The sequence below is a fragment of the Dendrobates tinctorius genome, unplaced genomic scaffold (genome assembly GCF_039654945.1).
Source record: "Dendrobates tinctorius isolate UK_male_01 unplaced genomic scaffold, ASM3965494v1 ptg000113l, whole genome shotgun sequence".
Lineage (NCBI taxonomy): Eukaryota > Metazoa > Chordata > Amphibia > Anura > Dendrobatidae > Dendrobates > Dendrobates tinctorius.
Window position 1 is genome coordinate 1,006,637 of NW_027361781.1, and position 25,340 is coordinate 1,031,976.

The 25,340-nt window shown below is 42.9% G+C and overlaps 1 long non-coding RNA gene across 1 annotated transcript; it reads left to right on the forward strand.

Moving 5' to 3' along the window:
* Nucleotides 1–6,555: 6,555 nt before the first annotated feature.
* On the forward strand, nt 6,556–8,945 carry LOC141101021 (uncharacterized). Its single transcript, XR_012234852.1, has 3 exons — nt 6,556–8,098; nt 8,173–8,245; nt 8,327–8,945. It is a non-coding gene; the product is annotated as an uncharacterized lncRNA (long non-coding RNA).
* Nucleotides 8,946–25,340: the final 16,395 nt, after the last annotated feature.

Sequence of the window (25,340 nt, forward strand, 5' to 3'; positions counted from 1 at the left end):
GTACCTTGCAGCTATCTCTGTGTATGACTCATTGGCTACGATTTGACTATTCTCCCTGTCTATGCCCCTTGGTAACTTTGTCTCACAGTTACTCTGCTAGGAATTGTCTTGCAGCTCCTAGCTCTGTGGAGTTTAAGCCACGCCTCTAGCAGTCACGTGCTTCAGGCCCTGCAGCTCTGAAGTACGCATCTATTCGGTTGCTGCCCGCTCCAGGTAGCCTTGAGCACGCTTTCGCTTACTCGGGGCACGCGCACTGGCTCAGTGAGCAAGTTCAGTGCGGTGTCTCTGACATCTTCCAACTGGATGTGTAGCCATTTACGACCACGCTTTGGGTCCGATCACTAAGCCAGTTATGAATCCACCTAACAGTTGCCTTGTACATTCCATACTTAGTCATTTTTTCAATAAGGTGTGAGATACTTTGTCAAATGCTTTGCTGAAGTCAAGATATACTATATCTACAGCATTTCCATAATCCACCCAGTCAGTGATTCTGTCATAGAAGGAAATTAAGTTAATCTGACATGACTTATTAGTTACAAACCCATGCTGACTCTAATTAATCACTTTATTCTTATCCAGGTACTTACATTCATGTTGTTTAATAATTTGTTCAAAGATCTTTCCTGGTATAGAAGTGACACTCACCAGCCTATAGTTCCCTGGGTCCACCTTCTTCCGCCTTTTTGAAAATAGGAACATTTGTTCTTCTCCAGTCTTTTGCTATTTCCTTCAGTACTCTGGGGTGTAATTCATCTGGACCTGGAGACTTGATTTCATTTATGTTAGCTAAGTGTTTCCTCATTATCTTTCTGTTTATAGATATCCTGGATTCTTCTATTCCTTTAATAGGACAGTGAAGATCAGTTGATGTTACATTTTCTTTCTGAGAGAAAACAGATGCAAAGTGGGAATTTAAAAGTTCGACCTTCTCAGCATCCTTTCTTACCATTTCATCATTTTCATCCTGTAACAATCCTATGGCATCTTTGACTTTTCTTTTACTTTTGACATATCCCCAAAATCTTTTTTTATTGCTTTTGACGTCTCTTGCAAGCCTCAATTCACTGTCAGCTTTAGTCTGATTCGTGTCCTGCAGGTCCTGCAGAGCATTATAATCTTCTTTAGATATGCCTCCCTCTTTCCATTTGATAAACATTTCTTTCTTCCTTTTTAGCATGTGTTTAAGTTCTGTGTTCATCCATCCTGGTTTCCTTAAATGCTTCGTATTCTTCCCTCTTTTTGGAATTGTTAACGATTGTGCTTTGAGAATCTCATTTTTCAAAATTTCCCATCCTTCCTCTACTTTTTTGTCCTTAAGGATATCCAGCCATTGGATCCCTCCAATTCTCTTTCTAAGTCCCTTAAAATCTGCCTTTCTGAAATTTAACCTTGAAGTTTGAGTCTTCACAGTTATCCAAAACTCTAAAATAGTGTGGTACTAGCAGGTACGCTGGACGCAGTGACGAGGCGCGAGACGGTTTGGTGCTTTTAGTAATAACGTTTATAGGCCTAGAGGTAACTGTCCTCAGTCGTAGCCTGACCAGTCACAGGGGTAGCAAGAGTTGCCCTCGCAGGGGCTCAATACAAGCAAGCACAAACAGGTAGAACACGACTATGTCCGGCGAAAACCGGTCACTATAGGGCCGCGGTATGGCCGACTATGGGTCCTTAACTATAGTCAACTTAGCCGTCCTGATGTCCCTCGGCGTTCTGGATGGGGGTTCTTCAGCGTAGCAGCCGCTGGGCCCAGCTGCTGAAGAGTTGACGAAGTCTTCGAGCGTTCCGACGCTCCAGTGACACCGGGGCACCACAGGCCCCGGAGGAGTCCTTGAATGGATGGGCCGCAGTCCCCGGACTGGGGCAAGCGGCAGCGATGCGGGGTGGCGATTGGCAGGCCACCTGTGCAGCTAACAGCTGCGACGGGGAATCCGCGGCGAGCAACGGCCCAGCCCCTGCCGCGGACCGGAGCGGGATAGTGGTGGCCGCTGACAGCACTGGACTTGCCACGGCCACAGGTAAGAGCAGGGCGGCTGCGGGTGGTGGGAGACAGGCTGCAGCCGTGGGCTGGAGCGAGGCGGCACCGGCCGCGAGCGACCGTGGGTAGGCCGCAGCCGCGGGCTGGGTTGAGGTGGCAACGGCCGTGAGCGACCACGGGCAGGCCGCAGCCGCTGGCTGGGGAGAGGTGGCAGCAGCCGCGGGTTGAAGCGGGGCAGTGGCTCTCGGATGGTCGTCTGGGCGCCGTCCCTCTGGTGTCCTAGGTTAACGTCTCTCCTGGCTCTGGTCAGTCACTTTGGCTCTCAGTCGTTCCCACGATCTCTTGCTGCTTCTGTCCCGGTCTGCTGAGTCACCGTGACTAGCGTTCCCCGCCCCTTTTATACTGGCTCCTCCCCTAGCCCATCTGTCCCACTCCACGGTCCGTCCCTGAACTCTGTCCCCGGGGAACAGTCTCCCCCGGAACCTAGGTGACGGTCCCCTTGGTTTCGGCCCGGACACTCGGCGGGGGCCCTTCTTCTTCTCACACAGCAGGGTTGCTACCTCCTAGGGTCCCAGCCACTCTTACCTCCTCAACCATCTAAAAATGTGGCACTATTTTATTTTTCCTTAAATACAAAGAAAATGTGTCATGTTTAACTTTAGGCCTTTTAGAGGTCATTTCATCTTCAACTTGCTTAACTCTTCACAATAACAGTGATTTTGACCAGGGGTGCCCATCTTTTACTTGCCACTTTACTTTAGAACAACTGCCTGTAGCCTAGTAAATTACTTGAGTTGTGTTATGTGAGACATGCTGCCTAATAGAAAACTTATTTTTCTGTCAACTGGCTCAAAAAAGGTAGCACAACAGATATTTTTACAAGCAACACATTGCCACATGGAAAACACCCATGAGGCGGGCCCCTAGAATGGAATGGATTTTTATTAACAGAAATATAATGGTTCTGAACTAATATGTCCTTCAAATTTTTGCTCCTTCTAGGTGTCATCAGAAGATAGTCTGAGATGTATTTAATTAGGGCAGGTTCAGTTTCTAAAATGTTTCAATGTCGCTGAAGGCAATTCCTCATAGTGGACCATGGAGATTAATCACACTTTATCCTCAGTCTTCATCTCACCGATGTTAGTCTTCATCTCACCTATGATATGTTTCACGGTCAGTTCTTTTTGCTCTATTTTATCCATGATTTATTCATCTGTTACTGTAACCTCTAGCTTGGAATCTCATGTTTAAATCTGCTAATTGTGATTCAAATTTCTTATTGGAAGAACAGATATGTCATATTCTGACATATTGATCAGTTGGGATGGCCTTAATTGTTGTTTAGGGATGACTAAAACTGACATGCAATGGTGAGTTTACTGAGGTGGGTTTTCAATAGACATCAGTCTGCAATTGAAATTTTGAATCTGTTTCAATTATAATGTCTATCAAATCAACCATGGTTATACTGTAGGAATAAGTTTATTTGATGTTAAATCTGTTTGTGTTCAGATGATCCATGAAACATTGCAACTGATGCTGTGTCAACAATGTAGCGCAGGCAGCACTGCACATGGTCTGCGACCTGGGTGCCCTCATAGTCAAAATTCTCTCTCTCCCTATACTGCAGGAAGAGACTGAAAAAAGAAGGAGCACAGTCCTTACCCATCGCAGTGCCAAGTTGCTGTAAATAAAAAAAATCCCTAAATGCAAGAAAATTGTGAGTGAGGATATAAGTTAACAATTCCAGAATTAATTCACAATTTTGGCTATCCAAGTTGCTCATACCCAGGAAAAAACAGCCCGCCCCTGATGTCTAATATATGAGTATAGTGATTGTATGTCCGCCGGAACTAAAAAAGCATGTCTTTTTCCAATGCAATGTCATTGATTGTAGCCAATTGTAGTTCATTGTGTCCCATGCATATGAGGGTGGTAACTCCACAATTGGTTTAAAATAGTAATCGATAAATTTACAAATAGGGTCACATAAACCCACGATGCCTGACATAATAGACAATGCAAGGGGCTTTATCAGATTTTTATGCTTTTTGGGAACAAAATACAATGTTGGAATTCTAGGAGATTTTTTAATAGTCCATCTAAAATCTGTTGGGATTAAACAGCATAGTATCCTAAAAAGTGTTCCTCTATGAAATTGGTTCAATATAGTGCAGAGCTTGCTCAGAAATTGCCGCAGACAGATGTCAGTGCATCTGCATGTATAGTAAAGGGCACGCTTTTTGAGGTCGGACTTCTGTCAATAAAGACAGCAAATAAGCCACTGCTCTTTAAGAAAAGCCTCATGGACAAACCGACATCTTGCAAAAAAAGTAGTAGGATTGTACTGCAGGGCACTGGGGTAAAGTTATTTTCTCTGATGATGCCTCTTCTGGGATATCTGGAAGAATAGGTGCTACCATAAGTCCTGCTATCAGTAAATAGCATCCTGAGTTCATGTTTGAAGGCTTTTCATCCATGGAGGCGGCTAACCCACAATTTTGCCTATGAAAAATGTCAAGAATGAAAATTAGAATATAAACATCCTCTGAGAGCAACTTCTTCCAATCATTCAGGAGCAATGAACAATGCTTTTTCCAGCATGATGGAGACCATTTCACAAGGCAAAAAATGATAACTAAGGGACTCAGTGAAAAGAAACATTGACATTTTTGGTCCATGGACAAGCAACTCCCAGGTCTCAATCTCATCCTCAAAAAAGGGAGGACAAACAAATGCACAGAAATTGTGATAAATTCCAAACACTGAAGGGACAACAATGTGCGATCATCAGTCTGGATTTTGCCCAGAAGCTCATATACAGCTGCCAGAGCGAAGGGCAGAAGTCTGGAGATAAACTTGATGTATTTGTCAATAAACGTCTGACTAATATATCTAGAATCACTGAAGAAGTAAAGTTTGTGAAAACCAAATTTACTGTCAGTATCAAAATGTTTGGCCATTATTGACCACAGCAGGACTAAGTAATACAGCTGTGAATCCACCTCTGGGGTGAGATAAAACACTTCCCAGAAAGCTGCAGCACTGGTCGCTCTATGTCTTTGCTTCTAATCTTCACCCTACTTTCCATTCTGTTCTTCTCTTTCCATAGATTTCTATAGGCACCTGTACTCTGATCCCTCACTGAGCTGGCAACCCACCTTGTTTTTTGTTTTTTTCACAGTGAATAATGAATTTAAGTGGAAGGGCAAGGAGGAGAAATGGCTGATAAGTGGAGAAAGAAGCAGATTTCTCTGATAAGCTATATAACAGTGTTTCTTATATTCGCTTGCACTATTGATTTATGCAGTTTGTTGACTATTTCCTCTAGAGTCTTTTGCTGTATCTCACTCTTGCAGTCTCTCGTTTTCTATTTACTACTATATCCTTCCCATCTTTGTTTCTTTCTCTTTTCATACCTCTCACTCTTTTTTTTTCCTCTCTTCTTCTGATGTAATTGGAAAATACACAGCCATCGAAAGAATACAGAAACTCAATCGCAGGTCAGAACTTTTGTAAGCTAGCCTACATTGAAACAATCAATCACTGTCTGGCTACACATCGGGGCTGGCCCCTTACTCCACTGTACTGTGGCACGGCAAGAGAGTAATAACAGCAATAATAGTAATGACACGGTACTTTACTGCCAGCATAATTTAAGATCAGAATATACATATCATTTTCACAGCAAGAATTCGATGTGTCCCCAGAATGGAAACTCGGTTTGTATAAAGGCTAAGATTCCTGCACACTTGATGGATTCCTCCAATTACACCGGAACCTAATGTGACTCTTTATATGTGTTGACACAATGTCATTATTTATGACCCGTGCCAGATCCCAGACCCGGCCCCATCTCGTGCAAGACTCCGCATGGAGTCGCCTGAATTACACCCTTCATTATCCATTCCACAATCCGACACTTTGACCGATGACGTCAACTGATATTTATGGTCCAAATAAAGGCTGCATACAAATATTTTCTTCTCGTTCTCCAATACGGAAATCAACATCCCAGGGAGACTCATATTAATATCGGAGGCCGTCAATCAATTCCCATTAACGGCTATAATGACACGGTGACGGATGTATTACTTTTTATAGCATCAAAGGCTTTTTTTCTTTTATATGCAATTAATTTAAAGTCATTTTTGTATCTTTTATATTGTTTTTTGCACACAAGGTTTGTTTTTAATTTTAAGGTTTTAAACTAAGACAAATAGTAAAAACATAAAATATTTCAAATTCAAGCATTTTATTAACAATCATATTAAAACCTCAACATAGTATTGATCCTGTACAGTATCTGTGTCCACCAGAGTATAATGTTTGATTTCATATATAACATATCAAATTATGGAATTACATTTATAAATTCACATATATTTATATTTTCTAAATATGTATTATTATTATTATTATTATTATTATTATTATTATTATTATTATTATTGCCCTTTCCCTTGACCCTTAAAAGGAGATTATGTATTTGTTTGTATTATTTAATCACTTTTATACTGTACATTTTTCTTGCACCTGTGACTGTCATGGCAGCTCAAGTTAGAAGGCAAAACAATGCAACCTTGATAATTTGATATTTGTTAAGTCCAGCTGTCACTTGACAATCATTCCAGTTCGATGATCATATGATTGCCAAGATCAATACATCCGCTTCCTCTGTGGTATACGCGGCGCTCAATACGCACTTTGTTTGCAGAGACCAAGAATCCAGAAACATTAAAAAAAAAATCCTGAGGTCAGGTGATCAACTGAAGACCTAAAGTGGAACATGGTAACTTTGGGGCCACACATGATGCATTCCTTGGAAGTGATGTGGCTAGAAGAGACCTGTAAAAGCCGGAAAGCCATTGTGAGTAGCCCCTACATAGACACGGCTGCTTAAGTAAACACTTTTGAATGATCAGTTGGGGTCTCAGAATCTAGACCCCCACTTAATTTTAATTACTGAATTTCTAACCCCGATTGTCCACTTACCAAAGTTTCTCCAGCAGGTTTTAGAACAAGTTGACATTAACAGGAGGGGCCAAAACAGAATAAAAACACTCAAGAAGAGGGAGGCATATTGGATTTTTACTTTACAGACTCTGTAACCGAAGGGTCTTAATAGCGACTATGAAATATCAGCTTTCTTGTAGGGCCTTAACAGGGATTGTTAAATAGCAACCCTTATGTATTTTGTTACATGTGATGATTTGATGTCAATTTTATTGAAATGTAATTTGCGATTCATTGCTTTGTCTAATTTCTTTTTCCCTTTTTTTCTTAGAACTGTTAAATGTCTCTTTCCCATGCACTGGGCACCACTATCACTCCTTATGGTACAGTATGTCCTCGCTTTGTTTCACCTAGTTACCCTTAAGGTACAACACGCAGGCTTCCATTATACCAATATTTACATTCACCTAGGGACCATAATGTATTCTAACACCCAATCCCATGGAGATTTGGGATAACTTTTCATGCAGCTCAATTCTGGGTGTCCCTGATATATGCCGTACCTTTAAGAGTACCTAGTATTATTAGATGGTAAATTGCTGCGCCCCTACATAGTCTCTGGTTTATTAGCTAATTTCGATATCCCCTATATAGTCACTATTTCATTTTATACTATTGCAACTAATATTGTACAAAATATACCTGGCAGTATGCCTGTTCCAGTGGGTCACCTTATGAATAATGTTCTATTGTCCATACGGTTGCAGTGTTCTATTACATGTAGCATTCACGTCATTTTTCATACTCTAGCGTTGCACCCATTGCTCACACATATATCTCCTGTATACATAGCGCTACTTCCTGGTGTGCTGTAACATAGCTACAATCTCTATCTCTGAACAGCAGGTTACAGCGCATGCGCGCGTCCCATAGTCGCGGTGACATGACCGCCATGACGCAGCCGTGACGCGCCTCTGACCAGGATCTTCATTTACTATTAGGAGGCCATTGCGCCTGCGCATTTCCTACGGTCACAATCACATGACCGCAATGATGCGGCTATAACGCGCTCCCTGCCGGGATTTAAACCCAGAAGAATGGCACTTCCACAGCGTCCTCCCTGAGTAGCGTTCCTCTGCATCACGGACCGGGGCACACAAGGTAACAGAGGACGAAGCCTTTTGGCCTTACCCCTAAACCGTGCTGGTGTTACATGTTTCCTTATTTTTTCGCAGCTCTATTCACTGGCAATCCTTTTGCAATCTCAGACGCGCTTACCACCTGTTTTAGCTGCCCCCTAAGATCCAGGTACATTCACGCATTGTCGCTACTCTTTGAGACAGCATGTACATTTATACACGGTACACTTTTGAATTTTATTCTTTGCAGAGCAGAACCCCGCTTCTGGTCCCAGACGTGTCATTCTATTAATTACAGTACATCCAGGTATTGTCGGCTTGTTTTTCCACTACTAGTGTTATGAGCCTTTCATAAGATACCAGGGTTTAACATGATTGACATATTTTCTACTTAACCATTACACTGCTTTCATCCAGTTGAACACCACTTCCGGACTACGTGTTATACAGCTTGAATTTTATATCTAAGGATATTCTTCCTAGCTACTCACCCCACTGGCTTGCTCAGTATCACTACTTGTATCACAATCTAATGTGCTCCTGATCGTCTCTGGTCCTGGATGTATAACTATATCCTTTTATAGCCTCAGGCTTCCATCTTCTTATATATCAATGCAATATCCATGTTCTTATCCACCCTTAACTGCTAATACAGCACGGATGTAATTTCCTCCGGACTTCTCGCTCCTCACAGAGCACTCTAGGAATGAATTTCACAGCCATCACCCACTTTTGAGCTTTTCTTGATGAATTGTATTTACCATGTTACTTTATGTTGTTTTCTTTTTGCATTATATGACATTGTATTCTTTTGTTCTCTTTTTACTGTGTGTATACTATAGTTTGCGCTATGGAAATATTCTGATGAAGGTCCTGTGACGGACCGAAAACGTTCAACATTCATTTTCTCTGGATGCACAATAAAAGGAATTGAACTTCTTCCACAATTGAGTGTCAAGTTTCATTTTACTATTTGATGGACTCTCTCATAAACAACAAAGGAGCGCTTGGCCGAATGAGTCATTGTTCAACTGACAGCCATCTAATGAAATGACCATGGTGCTAATGAGAGCTATGTCCTCTTCTTATTTACACAGACACAGTAGCTCATCAATTTTTACTGGACCCCACCAGCCTGTTGATCAGATGTAATAATGTCCTTCATCCTGACCCCATCCTGTAATAATGTCCGCAAACTTGACCTCTTCCTATAATAATGTCTCTGTCATGATCCAGGTTGGATGATGACAGTTAAAGCACATGTAACCTTTTTTTTTCTTTAAGCTGTGTGCTTAAGCGTGGTTTTTGCCCCCGGTGGCCATTGGGATTATTGCACTGGTGTCCTTTGTTCTAAGTTTGCCCCCGGTGGTGGTGAGCGTCATTGCACTCTGTTTCTTTAGTTTAGTGCACATGATTGTAATGCAGGTGTGATTGCTGGGTCTGCTATAAAAGAGTCACAGGTGTTGCAATCAGTGTTGGTGATAGTATTCATTTCCAACCATCCCTGGTTTTGGAAGGAGCTGGAGAGCGCTCCTTGCAGCACGGTCAGAGCCCTGGTGTGGAAGGAGTCAGAGGGGATTTCCTTGCAGCTCTGACGGAGCTTGGTGGCAGCGTTTCAGCAGGAGAGCTGCATTCTGGTGGTGGACTCTGTTGCCGGGAGCAAGGGCAACAGAGTAAAGCTAAGTGGTGTTCCCTGTTTGTGCCTTTCCTTTGTGTGTGTTTCAGTGCAGTGGTGGGTTTAGTTTCTGCACCGGCCATTTCACTAGAAAGAGGTAGGTGCAGGGCGAGCTAGGGGTTAAAGGTATCCTGAGCGGCGCCCGGTGCGGAACCGGCCTAGGGATCGGTAGGAGTGTAGAGACACTGACTCAGGGGAGTGCAGGAGGTCTCGATACCCCCGTTCCCTATCGCAGGGCCCACCATTGTAATTGTTTCCCTGGTGTTTCCCCTTATTATTTAAATTCTCCTTACTGGAGGCGGTGTATCCAGGGTCGCGTGTGTCCTATAAATTCGCCCTGCTGGAGGCGGTGTGTCCAGTCGCACATAACCATGACAGTCTCCCCTCCTGGCCCTTTCCTGTAATAATGTCCCAATTCTAGCCCGTTCCTGTAATAATGTCTCCATACTGTAATAATGTCCTCATCCTGGCCCCCATCCTGTAATAATGTCCACATCATAGCTCCTTACAGTAATAATATCATCAATCCTACCGTCTTCCTGTAATAATGTCTGCCATACCATCTCTATGCTGATGACACCCAATTATACGCTCCTTCTCCTGACATCACGCCAGCCTTTCTAGAAAACACTGGCGATTGTCTAAACGCTGTGTCTAATATCATGTCCTCACTATATCTGAAACTGAACCTGTCAAAGACTGAACTCCTGGTGTTTCCTCCCTCTACTAATGTACCTATACCCGACATTGCCATTTCTGTGTGTGGTTCCACTATTACTCCCCAGCAACAGGCCCGCTGTCTTGGGGTCATACTTGATTCCGAGCTTTCCTTTGCCCCCCACATTCGATCACTGGCTCGCTCTTGTCATCTGCACCTCAAAAACATTTCTAGAATTCGACCTTTTCTTACCTTTGACTCTGCAAAAACTCTTACTGTTTCTCTTATTCATTCTCGTCTCGACTATTGTAACTCTCTTCTAATCGGTCTCCCTCTTACCAAACTCTCCCCCCTCCAATCTGTCTTGAATGCTGCAGCCAGGATCATATTCCTCACCAATCGTTACACTGATGCCTCTACCTTGTGCCAGTCATTACACTGGCTACCCATCCACTCCAGAATTCAGTATAAACTTATTACCCTCACTCACAAAGCCCTCCATGGCTCAGCACCACCCTACATCTCCTCCCTTGTTTCAGTATACCACCCTACCCGCGCCCTCCGTTCTGCTGATGACCTGAGATTAGTATCCTCAATAGTCAGAACCTCCCACTCCCGTCTCCAAGACTTTACACGTGCCGCACCAATTCTTTGGAATGCACTTCCCAGGTCAATACGATTAGTCCCCAATCCCCACAATTTTAAGCGTGTCCTGAAAACGCATTTATTCAGACTGTCCTACCACCCCAACACATTAACCTAATCTATCCCTGTGTGGCAGAGCCAAAAGTTTTACCATAACCAGGTTCCCCGCATCATGTTCCCACATGCTTTATGCCTCCATTAGCCCTCTGTGTCTGTACTGTTACACACTTAACATTATGACTGGTCCATACAATCAGGGTAACTGTTACCACCCACCTTTCGTGTCTCCCTCTTTCCTCATAGACTGTAAGCTTGCGAGCAGGGCCCTCTTTCCTCTTGGTATGTGTTATAATCTACTGTATGTGATTATTGTTATGCTTTAATGTCTATTGTCTGTACAAATCCCCTCTGAAATGTAAAGTGCTGCGGAATATGTCGGCGCTATAAAAATAAAATTTATTATTATTATTATTATTATTATTATCCTGGCCCCTTCTTGCAATAATGTCCCTATCCTGTAATAATGTCTCCATACTGAAATAACGTCCTCATCCTTTCCTCCTTGCTGAGAGAATGACCCTATCCTGTAGTAATGTCTCCATACTGAAATAATGTCCTCATCCTTTCCTCCTTGCTGTAATAATGTCACTGGTGCTGGCCTCTTCCTGAAATAATGTCCCCCTTTTTGTAATGTCCTCATTTTGGCCCCTTCCTGTAATAATGTCTCCCATCCTGGCCCCTTCTTCTAATAATGTCCCTATCCTGTAATAGTGTCTGCATCCTTACTCCTTCATGTAATAATTTCCCCATCGTATAATAATGTCCCCCATCCAGTTATAATGTCCTGCATCCTAAGCCCCTTCCTTTTATAATGTCCCTCATCTAGGGTTCCTTCCTTTAATAATGTCCACTATTTTCTTCTCCGACAATTTTAAAAATTCTCTCACCTCTCCAAGCTCCCACATTGCACAGTGTCCTCTTCCTCCTCTATAGCTGTCACAATGGAGTGGCTATGCATGCCAATGACGTCATGCGCTGCCTGCAACAAGCACACTAACATCAAATGCCAGCCTCTGATTGGCCAGTGGTGTACATAGTGATTGCGACTCTATGTGCAGCAATAAATTTCAACTGAAAGTGCGTCCGAGGACACATTCAGCTGAAAATGGTGCCGGCATCGGCAGGCCCCCTGACTCCACTGGCCAGATCAAAGTTGTGTAAGTGTTTAACAGGGACAGTTTCAGTCTTCTCCCTTACTAAGGAAATGGTTATGTCCTGTGTATTGAAGAATGTGTTTTATTATGCATAGAACTTTATAGGCACCAAGGTGTATGGTTAATGTATTGTAATGCAATTGGGATAATATGTGCAATTTCATAGTCTTATAAGTACTCAGTTACGTGGATTTCTCTGTTTTTTGATGAATGTATAATGTATTTTCTGTAAAACATTTAGGAAAAGTTTAGGGATAAGCATAGGATAGCATAAGGTATAGGATAGGATATGGGATATGGGATATAGTGTTAGTATCAGATATAAGCTAGGGAAAGTGCAGTTGTGGGCACAATATATTCAGGAAGTAGGTATGCACAGGTTTAGGAACAGTTAAGTGTTTGGGACCAGCCCAGCCAATGGGATGGGGCCATATTAAAATAAGGGGAGCATTTCCTGAGTAAGATCAGATAGTGTTGGAGATTAGTTGTGATAGCAGAAGTTCAAGTCCAGTGGGCTGGAGGGCACAAACTGTTACAGACTCACAGGCAGCATGAGAACAACTGTGACAAACTTCAGCAAATTGTCCAGGGCCTACGGCCCGAATTAGGCACGGGAAGCATGCATTAATCTCTTTTCACAAAGGAAAGCCGGACAGAGAATCACTTATGGAAGTCGTGATGGGACTTATGGGAGCTGCCAAGACGGATAGAGTTTCCCAGGGGCTAGAGATGCCAGAGGGGAAAGAGAAAGCTCAGGCTGAAGGAACCATAACTGCGATGATGTTTTGTGCTGTAAGCAGGGCTGTGGAGTCGGTAAGCCAAACCTTCGACTCTGACTCCTCAATTTCCCTAGATTTGAAAAAGAGTCACTGCACACGTAAATTTTGCTCAAGTGGAATATTTTTATTTATATTTAACGGTGAAGAAGCAACAGTTGCCGTTTTGGCCTCACAATGGCCTTTATCATATAGTCGCTGAAAAAATAAAATATATACAGTGAAAATCAAAGAAATAAATGCAAAATAAATACAGTATATAAAATATAGAACAGGTATCTCACAAAGGTGCATATCTGATGAGTACCACGCCGTATGATCATTTGAGACAAGAAAAGAGGAGAAAGCAGGCATGGCGGTAGACAGAACACAACTACATAGAAAAAACATTGAAGTGAGGTCATACCCCTTTAGAGAAGAGAGATTGTAGTCACCGGGTAAATAGTTTCACTGCTAGGCAATATTTCTAAATTCTGTAGATCGTCCTGTAAGGGGGGGGGGGAGGGTTGAATAGAAGCATAGTTAGATGGGCACAAAAAATGCATATTAACTTCAAGAGGTATGGCATTCTTGCTACAATGTCAAAATACATGAATCTGAATATCTCTAATAGTTGTTGCAGCTGAATGTAATGTAAGCCATGTAGTGTGAAAAGTGCAGTACAATTCCTCAAATTGATATAGTTAATCTTATGGTTTTAGCCGTAGGAACATGAAAAAAAGAGGATCAGTGGGAAGGGTTAGATACCTCTGAGGTCAGTGGTCCTGATTCCTGAAACGCTAAAATTGTTGAGGTATGCCAAAACTGCGTTGAAATGAGAGAAGTGTCCCATGAGATCAAAAAAAGGGGGTGGCTATATTGGTGGTATAGCAGTCGTTCCTTTAAGGCATAAATAGTTTAAAAAGTGCAATGCCTCAAACTGATATAGTAACTCATATGGCTTTAGCATTGGCTAATTGTATCTAGGAACACGTAAAAAAATTGCAAAAAAATGGGATCAGTGGGAAAGGTTAGATCCCTCAATGGCCAGTGGTCCTGATTCCTGAGAATCCAAAATTGTGCAAATGTGCCAAACCTACCTTGAAAGAGAGAAAAGGTCCCCATAAGTATACCATAAGGAGGGGGCTACAATGGTGGTTTAGCGTTGGTTCCTTTGAGGCATATTACTTACGATCATTGGTGGCAGTGGGGGATGCAGGCACCGCCGTGCCTGTGCAGTGAGTGAGCGCTGTGTCTATGTTAGCGCTCTTAACAATGCCTGGGCCAGTCACCTGACCGAAAGTGATATCAGACGCCGGCGCATGCGCTGTTAAACGCAGCCTTGTCGCCCCATAATTTTCTGCCACCTCTTTTTTTTTTTAAACAGTGACAGAGTTGCTAACTTGACTTTTTATTTTTTCTGGACAACTGCTCAAAAGTCACGGACAGACAATATCTTTTACAGACACATTGGAAAACCATAATAAATCATTCTGATTATAAGGGATACGTGTCTACAGCCCATAATTCTGATATGAACACATCAGCTGAATTCTCTGTGAACTGTAAACTGATGATAAATGCCGTCAGAATAATCTTTGCAACTTTCTTCAGCTTCAAAAAAATCACAGACACATTAAATTTTTCTTTACAGACTGGGACAAAAAGTGACTTATTTTTATGGATTGTCCTGAAATTTCTGGACGGTCGGCAAACCTGAATAATGCCCCAACTGTCCACATGTAGTTATGAGCGAGCGTGCTCGGATAAGGTGTTATCTGAGCATGCTCGTGTGCCAATCGAATGTCTTCAAGCATGCTCGAATGCGGTGTTAGCGCCTCCGCGGCTGTTCGACATCTGCAACACATGCAGGGATCGCCTGTTTGTTAGGAGTCCCTGCATGTGTTGCCGCTCACCACTATCCACACATCATGTGTAGTATTGTAGCTAATCCCCATTTACGTTAAAGGAATCCTGACAGCTGATACATGCTGCCCGAACCACAAGCAGAATGAGTCAGACACTAGTTGGATAGTTGGAGGGCAGCGGCATTTCAGAGAGAACATGTATTTAAAAGCTGGTGGCGACCATTGCTTCTTGCATAACTGGTCCCAGATTTCGGTTCTAGTGCTCCCCTTGAGTGACAGGTGTCTTTCCCTATAAACACTCAAACAAAAAAGGAAGCACTCTGTAGCGCCATAGCATGCAAACATGAAATATTAAAAATGAATTGCATTACTGCATTAGAAATATGAAAAATTGAGAAAGCATAGCGCATAAAATGGCCAATTTATGTGTACCTGGAAGCCACGTTAAGGCGTCTCTCGTTTTCCAGGACCCTAACCTAATGCCAATCCTCACTTAGACTAAAGTCTTCATCTGTATGGGAACTTATGTAAATCCTCTCCTTAGACTGAAATCTATATCTCTGTGGAGGGGTGGTGGCCCTGCTGTGATTAAAAACGCCTGAGGCTAAAAGGCAGAGGAGTGCTCAGTCAGAAGGTTAATGAATACAAATTTCAATTTTTTTTTGTTTGAGTATATATGAGTTGGTGACTCTAGGTTAAGCACCTGTTCACAATTAGTTTATGCTTGGATGTGACGGTCTTTGAAATTTTGAAATTTCCCTATAAACACACATAAGAAGAGACCGATCGCTCAAGGAGAGTGGAAAGAAGTCGCCTTGGACCCACCTCTTGGACTAGTCATTAAGACGCATGGTCCCTGGATGGTTTTTCAATTTATGTTCTCTCTGAAACACTGCAATGTATCCCAGTAAAAGCATACATACTGTATCTGGATGCAATGGTTCGGGCAGTCACAGGAGCTGACATACCATTAGTGCAACTTGTGCAGACGCACAGGAGCTCAAGAGGTAAGAGGCCCATTTCCACCTCCAAAACAGCATGCAGCTTTGGTCACAGACCAATAGAGGGGTCCAAACACTGTTCTGGCACAGGGGCTCTCTCCTGTCTGTGTCCGTCACTGAGCTGTCAGGTTCCCTTTAATGGAGACACTGCCCTGCTATAAATAATCTTTGCCTTATCACAGCCTACTTTGTGCATCATTCAGTAATCGGACACGAGTCGACAGACACGTCAAGCATATCGGCCGCTAAAATCATTTTTTTTTTTTTCCATTTCCATACCAATTAAATTCTATAAAAAATAGCGAGGTGTGTCATAGCCGCAGTTTATAACATGAAATTGCCCCAAATTGCTTCCTTTCTTTACTCAGCCATTCATTATATGATCAGCGTAATAACGGATCACCTGTGAAGGACGCAGATGAGATGACGATGAGTGCGGCGGACATTAAAGTCAATCAGGATGGAGGATCTCATTTTGGACACTTCACTGTCTCCTAGTTAGAGAGGAATTCAGGACAATGTACTATAATTATCAACCCGAATAAGTTCCTTCTTCTCTCCGGAGCTGCCGCTGACAGTGATTCATGGGGACGAGGAGCAGATATTGACTCATTAATGCTCTTAAAGGAGAAGTACAAGACATAAATACAAATATTGCATTTGGGCTATAATGCACATCTGTAGTTTCATATCCCTTATTTGAGTGACATCAAGTTTTTCTTCTGCTTATTGGCTAGGAGACCGACCACCTCTGCTGTCTAGCTTAGTTATTGTGCTGAAGATATTTTGGGAAAAGGAGGTAACAGAGCGATCAACTGATCCTGGCTAGATCTAAAACAATGCTGACAAACTCAATAGAAAAAAGCTTGTAAGCACTGCACATGTTGTGCAGCAGCAGTGGTCGGTCTCCAAGGTAATCAGCTGTAAACAAAAGAAAAAAGTGTTAATAGCTCTGAAACCGCTGAAAATTTTAACAAGCAGTAAGTTGTAAAATTGCTTGTGTTTATAAGCACTCTCCGACAATACACATTTATGAAGATGAAAAAAAAAACATTTAAGGCTAGTTTCACATTGGCGCTTTATAGCGCAGCGACGGCCTGCGCACGGCCGCCGCTAAGCCCCGCCCCCTGCCGACTCCCTGCCCGCCACATCCGATCATCGCCGCCTACTAGCGCACATGGGCGCTTGCGATCTGCACACCCTATCTTTACCACAGCTTTGAGCTGCCCTAAAAACGCATTTCTTCAGACTGGCCTACCGCCTCAACACATTTATCTAACTGTCCCTGTGTGGCCCATTCAAAATTTTTACCATAACCAGGTTCCTCGTATCATGTTCTCACATGCTTTATGCATTTAATAGCCCTCTGTGTCTGTACTGTTGCACACTTAGGCTGATAACCAGTTCATGCAGCATTACATGAACACCCGATTTATTACACAGTGGCTGGTCCATACAATCAGGGCAACTGTTACCACCCACCTTTCATGTCTCCCCTTTTTCCCTCATAGACTGTAAGCTTGCGAGCAGGGCCCTCATTCCTCTTGGTATCTGTTATGATCTATGTGATTATTGTTATGCTGTAATGTCTATTGTCTGTACAAATCCCCTCCGAAATGTAAAGTGCTGCGGAATATGTCGGCGCTATAGAAATAAAATTTATTATTATATCAGTTTTCCCCCATTGGGACCACTGTTTGAGAAGGGGGTCCATTGTGCACTGTTGTTGGAGAAGAGGTAGTCAGAATGAATGGGAATTCCAACCACCCCTTGAGAGTTAGGTCCCGTTCTGGAGATTTATGCAAGTTTCATTGGTGATATCTGCTTCTACTATTCCATCATGGCATATTCTCTGGGTATACTGGGTATAAATGAAAAAAGTTGGAAAAACTCCTTGTGGAATATCTTTTGTAGAAACAGAAAAAGGTTAAGAAAGTTTCTTTCCTCAATTTTAAGGTCAATTTTTTAGGGGTCTCTAATGTTACAAAATGTGATAACTGTGAACCCTGCCATCATACTGTTGCTAAAAAAACCCTAGAATACCAAGGCCAATATTATCAATAATTCTGCTATATAAGGGACAGTTTTACAGGCAGATCATAGCCAGATATTATCACCATATAGTGGTAGAATACCAGTTCTACACAGGCAGTTAGTAGACTACAGTCTATGAGTGCATATAGTACAAAAAAATCCAGTAACATTGTGCAGGAGGGGGAGGAAGTGAGCTGTGACATCGCCTATTGTGAATGGTGGATCCTGTGTTATCTACTGTATATAGAGGTGTTATCAGTCATTGTACAGGAGGAGGAGGTGCGCTGTCACATCACCTATTGCTTTTGACACAGTTGACCACTGCCTCCTACTACAGATCCTCTCCTCATTTGGCATCAAAGACCTTGCCCTATCCTGGATCTCCTCATACCTTTCCAACCGCACATTCAGCGTCTCCCTCTCTCACACTACATCCTCATCCCACCCTCTCTCTGTTGGAGTCCCCCAAGGCTCTGTTTTAGGACCCCTACTCTTCTTGATCTATACACTTGGCCTGGGACAACTCAAAGTCCCATGGATTCCAGGACCACCTTTATGCTGATGATACACGGATCTAACTCTCTGGCCCAGATGTCACCTCTCTGCTCTCCAGAATCCCAGAGTGTCTATCAGCCATATCCTCCTCCTCTCGCTTCCTCAAACTCGGTGTGGACAAATCTGAGCTCATCATCTTTCCTCCATCTCACAGATCTTCCTTACCTAATCTATCTATCACAATTAATGACTTCACGCTTTCCCCCGTACCGGAAGTCCGCTGCCTCGGAGTAACCTTTGACTCTGCCCTGTCTTTCAAACCACACATCCAAGTTCTTTCCACCTCCTGTCACCTCCAGCTCAAATATATTTCCAGAATCCGTCCCTTCCTCAACTCTCAATCTACTAAAATGCTTGTGCATGCCCTCATCATCTCCCGCCTCGATTACTGCAACATCCTTTTCTCTGGCCTCCCTGCTAACACTCTCGCACCTCTCCAGTCCGTCCTTAACTCTGTTGCCCAACTATTTCATCTCTCTCCTTGCTACTCCTCCGCTTCTCCCCTCTGCAAATCTCTTCACTGGCTCCCATTCCCTCAGTGTATCCAGTTCAAATTACTAATACTGACCTACAAGGCCATCTATAACCTGTCTCCTCCATAGGTCTCTGAACTAATCTCCCGATATCTTCCCTCACGTAATCGCCGGTCCTCCCAAGACCTCATTCTCTCCTCCACACTTATTCGCTCCTCACCTAATCGCCTCCAAGACTTCTTCCGAATATCCCCCATCCTCTGGGATTATCAACCACATTCGGATCCTTCAGATGGAACTTGAAAACCCATCTCTTCAAGAAAGCTTACAGCCTGCAATGACCCCGCTGCCTCCTCACCACTACCGGATCTACCGCCTCACCAACACCGGAGCTGCTGCAACCCCCCAACCTACTGTCTCCTTCCCCACCACCCTAAAGAATGTAATCCCGCAAGGGCAGGGTCCTCTCTCCTCTCTGTATCAGTCGGTGATTGTTAGTTTGTTTACTGTAAGTGATATCTGTAATCTGTATGTAACCCCTTCTCATGTACAGCACGATGGAATCAATGGTGCTATAGAAATAAATAATAATAACTGTGAATAGTGGTTCCTGTGTTATCAGTTTTATATAGAGGTGTTATCAGTCATTGTACAGGAGGAGGTGAGCTGTGACATGGTGGCTCCTGTGTTATTTTGGCCCATCCTCACCAATGATCCTATTTTGGCAAAGTATATGAAGACTATCCATCTATTACATATAGACGGGCTAAAAATCTTAAAGATTTACTTGTACATAGCCATCACAGAAAATCTACTTCTGATAATTTTGGGTCAAAGGGTCCCAAATGGGGATTTTTTCCCTGTAGAGATTGTGCGGCATGTGCTAATCTGGAACATTGTTCATCCTTTTATTCTGGGGATGGTTCAAGAGAATTTCAAATTACACAGCATATCACCTGCAGCACCGAGGACATCATTTATCACACATCCTGTCCCTGTGGACTTGTCTACATTGGGCTTACTTCACTTCAATTACGCATCAGAGTACATGAGCATGTCCGTGACATCATCAAGGCTGGGGATGTCGCCGACATGTCCACTTTAAAACCCATACCTCGACACTTCAAGAGTGTACATTCATGTGATGCTAAACTCTTGAGGGTCAAAGGGATAGATAGGGTTCACATGGATGGTCGGGGAGGTGACTGGAAGAAAAGTCTCTCAGCTTGAAGCTAAGTGCATTATGAGGGTCGACTGTGTACGACCTAAAGGCCTCAATGAGGTCTTTAGTTTTGCTTCGCTTTTATAAAAAATACCTTTTGTGGTATTTATTTCATTATGTTTGTTTTTTAGTTATAACTTTCTTTGTTGTGTACCCTATTTATGTCTTTTAGGCTATGAGTCCGTGTTGTCCTTTTAGTCACCATCTTCATTGGTCTCCTGATCCCTGGGAGGAGGCATTCAATATGCTGAATATTTATGCCGTTTGAAGAACTTCATATTATGGATGAAAGAATAACTTCCCTGTGCCACCTTTGTGCAATATAATATTATTGTTGATTTTTATCTCTAAATGGGACTGGGGGTATCTACTAATCTATTCTGAGATACCACTGATTGTGGCACAATAGGGGTTATTATTATTATATTTGCTGGGTTTGTATGCATTTTCATGACATATGTATTTTTATATATATTCATGTATGTATTGCATAGGCATATTTTGTGTCTCTATATGTTTTTGCCCGTTTCCATCTTTGGGGTTTATTTTTATGCATCGCCCTTGTTGTTACGCCCCCTTTTTCTATTTTATGGATAATCAATAATTATTATTATTACGTTGTACATCTTCTTAATAACTTAATGTATATTGACTTCAATACATATCTCTATTTTGGGGCTTTCAGTGACAGCCAGCATGTGACACAATGAGTGGCTAATTGTTGGCTTAGGCGATTTGGATAGACAGAGACTCTCCAGGCTACATACTGTCCTCTTCTGCGGTGAGCGCTTCCTGTGGCTCAGCTGCTTGCTGGTTGCCATGGATACGCGTCCATGCAGCGCTGCGGGCCTTGCCTCCCAGCTGACGCGTCACTGGCTGGCCAGCCTTGTGACGTAGGACGCTGACTCCTTGGCTTCCGGCTCTCGGCTCCAGCACCGGAAGCGCCGCTATACCGCGTTCTGACAACGGCGCTCACACGGACTATATAATGGCCGCCTCTCTCTGCTTTCATATAACCCCCCGAGGAAGCTGACGTGAAACGCGTGTCGGGGTTCTGTTCTCATTGCCAGGTATGCACGCAGCACTTTACTAATAGACTGTTATGTTTGCCTCTCCTGGGCTATCTCTCTAGCAGGCATGTGCATAATTTCTTGTGCACTATTTGTATGTCATATGTAAATATTGGCTTGTATACTCACCCGGACTTCTCTAAAGATATCCATCATTATACCATTGGGGGATATACCTCACTGGAGGCTGCATCTTTGGTCACTTACCCCCCTTTTCTTAGGAGTTCTGGGTTGCCATATGAGACATATATACATGTATTTTTCTGTGCACTTTTGCTAGGGGAGTTCATTGGGCATATGCACTATAAAGATATGCATACAGCACTTTGCTAAGAGAGTGTCATGTGTACTGCCATTTGGGCTATCTTCTAAGCGGGCTTTGTTGCAATTATTTGTGTACTGAGTGCATATTATGTACAAAAACTATTCTGTATATTAACCCCTGATTTCTCCAATGACACTTGTCACTTTATTATTGGAGGATATACCTTGTTGGGGTTTGTACTTTGTCTATATATCCCATTTTTAAAAGGGGTTTTGGTGTTTGCCACATGCAATATATGTTTCTGTGCACTTCCGCTAGAGGATTTCAATTGGTATATGTATTATACGATGCATATGTGTAATTTAATTTTTATAGCTCACTTGATGCAAACCTGAGTGTATCATACTTGGCGTTGTCACACCTCTTTGTTTCTTCTCTTTTTGTCATCATTTTATTATGGGCATCAATAAAATTTAAATATTTACGTCTATTGATATGCGCTTTTTTCTTCCGGTTTTTGGGATTTGCATGATAACTAGGAAGGGCGATTTATTTAGACCTTTTTTTAGGATTCACTTCTCCTTTGTTATCAGTTGTATATAGAGGTGTTTGGTTTGCTCATTTCCTTGGCGCGTTGGGCAGTAGAAACTGACGCACTGGCTAGGGCCCTCCCTCTGTGCTCTTGCACTCTGCTCTCTCTTTTGCTGTGCTGCTGGGGCAGCATGACTACTTCCTATTCCCCCGAATGGCGCACATCACTAGGATGGCCTTCGCTGGATGTTGGGTCTAGGACCTCATCATTCGCCACATCATCTTCCATCCACTCCTCACCCATGCCTTCCTTGCTGGTCTGCACACTGAAGAAAGACACTACAGTTGGCAACTGTGTTTTGTCATCCTCTGAGATGTGCTCCGGTGTTCCACAGACCGTGTGCACTAGCCCTCCCATGTACTCATCCTCCAATCGAACAAGCGGTTGGGCATCAGTGCACTCTTTTCCACTTCTGGGCCAGGGCAAGGTGGATGGGCCATGGAACCCCAGCCAGCAGACTCATCAAAAAGCACAAGAAACTGATGCATGACTTAGGGCTCAGACTTGCCGATTTGCAAGAGAGTGAGGTGGAAGCCGTATGGTCATGGTCCTCAGGTGCCAACTCTGCGCTTTCTGCAGGGGACCGGGTGAAAGATAATGCAGAGGAACTGGAGGCACTCTCAACCATCCAATCTAACACCATGTCAACATGTTCTGGCCTCATAATTCGTGTGGCGGTACTGGGATGTACAAAATGAAACAGAATGTCTTGTTGCATGCGTGCACCAGGAGAAGGTGTTTCATTTGGGCACATAGCAGGTACCAGAATGACTACATCCTCCCCCTACATCAGCTACACCACCATCCCCAGCAGCAGCTACATCAGCACCACTTCAGCCACGTCCATGTCCCCATTTGATGCACTCTTCATTTTTTAAGTGGTTTTGAGGCACACTACTTCCACAGACATGGGTGCAGAGTAGAACAATTTGTTTTTACACACATTACTTCCACAGACATGGGTGCAAGTAGACAATTTGTTTTTACGCACTCTACTCTCCCAGACATGGGTGCAGAATAGAAAAAATTGGCTGTAGGCACACTACTCCCACAGACATGGGTGCAGAGTAGAAAAAATTGATTTAGGCACAGTACTTCCACAGACATGGGTCCAGCGTCAAACAATTTGTTTTTACGCACACTACTTCCGCAGACACGGATGCAGAGTACAAAAAAATTGGTTGTAGGCACACTACTCCCACAGACATGGTTGCAGAGTATAACAATTTGTTTTTGCGCACACTACCACAGACACGATTCAGAATATAAAAAATTGGTTAGTCACACTACTCCCTCAGACACGGGTGCAGAATAGAAAAAAAAATGGCTGTATGTGCACTACTCCCACAGACACGGATGCAGAGTAAAAAAAAAATTAGTTTAGGCACACTACTCCTACAGAGACGGATGCATAGTACACACAGAGAGGCTTTTTGGAAAACTACACACACACACAAAACTTATTACTGTCCCTTACACCAGCTGCGTCCTGTCCATACGCTAAGCAGAGAAGAATGGCGGCATCACCTGTGATCCGGCATGTATACAGGCCGAGTTGCATCATGTGCCGGCCCATCACAGCCATGGAATGGCTGTGATAGCTCTGGAAGTGCCCACAGCCTTAAAGCTTGTTGATTTGCTGCACTGCAGCCTCTCATCAAGCTTTATTCAGCATCTGAACCCTAAAAGTAAACCGGACTTCCGGTAAAAATTCTGTTTTTGGGGTGTCCAGTATGAACCTCGAACTTTACAGTTCAGGTTCACTCATCCCAACCCAGACTCTTTCTTAGTCTAACAAGCCCATATGGATGCCGTGTTATGACAGGACTCGATGGCCTGGGGAGTTATGTGTGCAAAAGACAGGTGTACATACATTATACATAGTGTGCGTGTACATTTCGCTATATCATTACACTATTTTATGGTGCAGCTGGATATGGCATTAAAATAGGATAACTGTGTAACCTGACCACTGAGCAGTTGTATGGACTCCAGACCCCGGACAGTGGAGAAATGTGCTAAAAGGCAGATATCATTCCAATATAAGGATTGCGGAGAAATAGATCCAGATACCGGACCTTCTGTGCATATTCAATAACACATCAAATCATGTTTTTGCTGACATTAGTGAACGAATAATGGGTGTACAAATTTTAGAAAGAGCCTGTACAGTCTGTAAGAAGGTGATTTTTTATATTGGGCTCCCCGGTGTTATAAGAGAGTGGGATGGTCTTTTGTCACCTTACCAGTTATTGTTGGAGGACGGGATCACTTCCCTTTCCCCTATTTAGTCAATGTGTAGGGGTGTATTGTTCCTTTCGGCTGGATAGTGGTGTGCTGTACGTACCCCATTGCATTCCTGACCATGACCCATCTTTAAAAAACCTATAAATCACAGAAGCTTTAGCCACTCAAGGTAAATTCAACTTAATTAAACAAATAATTTTTCTGCAGACCCCTTAAAGCAGCTTAAACGCGAAACATGCGTCGGGGCCCAGACTACACCCACAGGTTATGGCTTTTACCTATTTAAAACACAATAAGTTTCATATGCCTTTGTATCATGTCTTTGCAAAGCACATTGGTTCTATTTTCACTTTATAAGCACCAAGCACTTTAATGCTCAGCACTCTGTGACTTTAGGCTTAGGCCAATTCTATTTATTTACATTGCATTTGAATAGACTTAGGTGCAATAATACTATTTAAACAGCATGGGCGGTAATTACTGTTGGCAGAGATATTTAATTATATTTAATTATTTGACAATGCTTCTTTATGAAATATATATTTTTTAATGTATCCTAGCCTATAAGTTTCCCAAGTAAATATGCGTGCATATATTTAAAGATAGGTGATAACATGCCTTTGGGTGCAGATTTCTGCATAATTTTCCCCATTTTTTAATTGATTTTAAAATTATTTGCTTAATAAAGTTGAATTTGCCTTGAGTGGCTAAGGCTTCCATGATATATAGGTTTTTAAATAATTTTTTGGAAGTGCCGATACTTTATGGGCCTTTAATAGGATAAAATGACCCATCTTTGTCTCATCTGTGCTTGGAGTTCATCACGATTTCTGTCTTTTTTTGTCCTCACGGTTTTTGAGGACTGACCATAGGTTCTCAATGGGATTGTGATCTTGGTGAGTTTCCTAGTCATGGACCCAAAATGTCAATGTTTTATTCACCGAGCCACTTAGTTATCACTTTTGCCTTGTGACATTGTCTGCATCATGC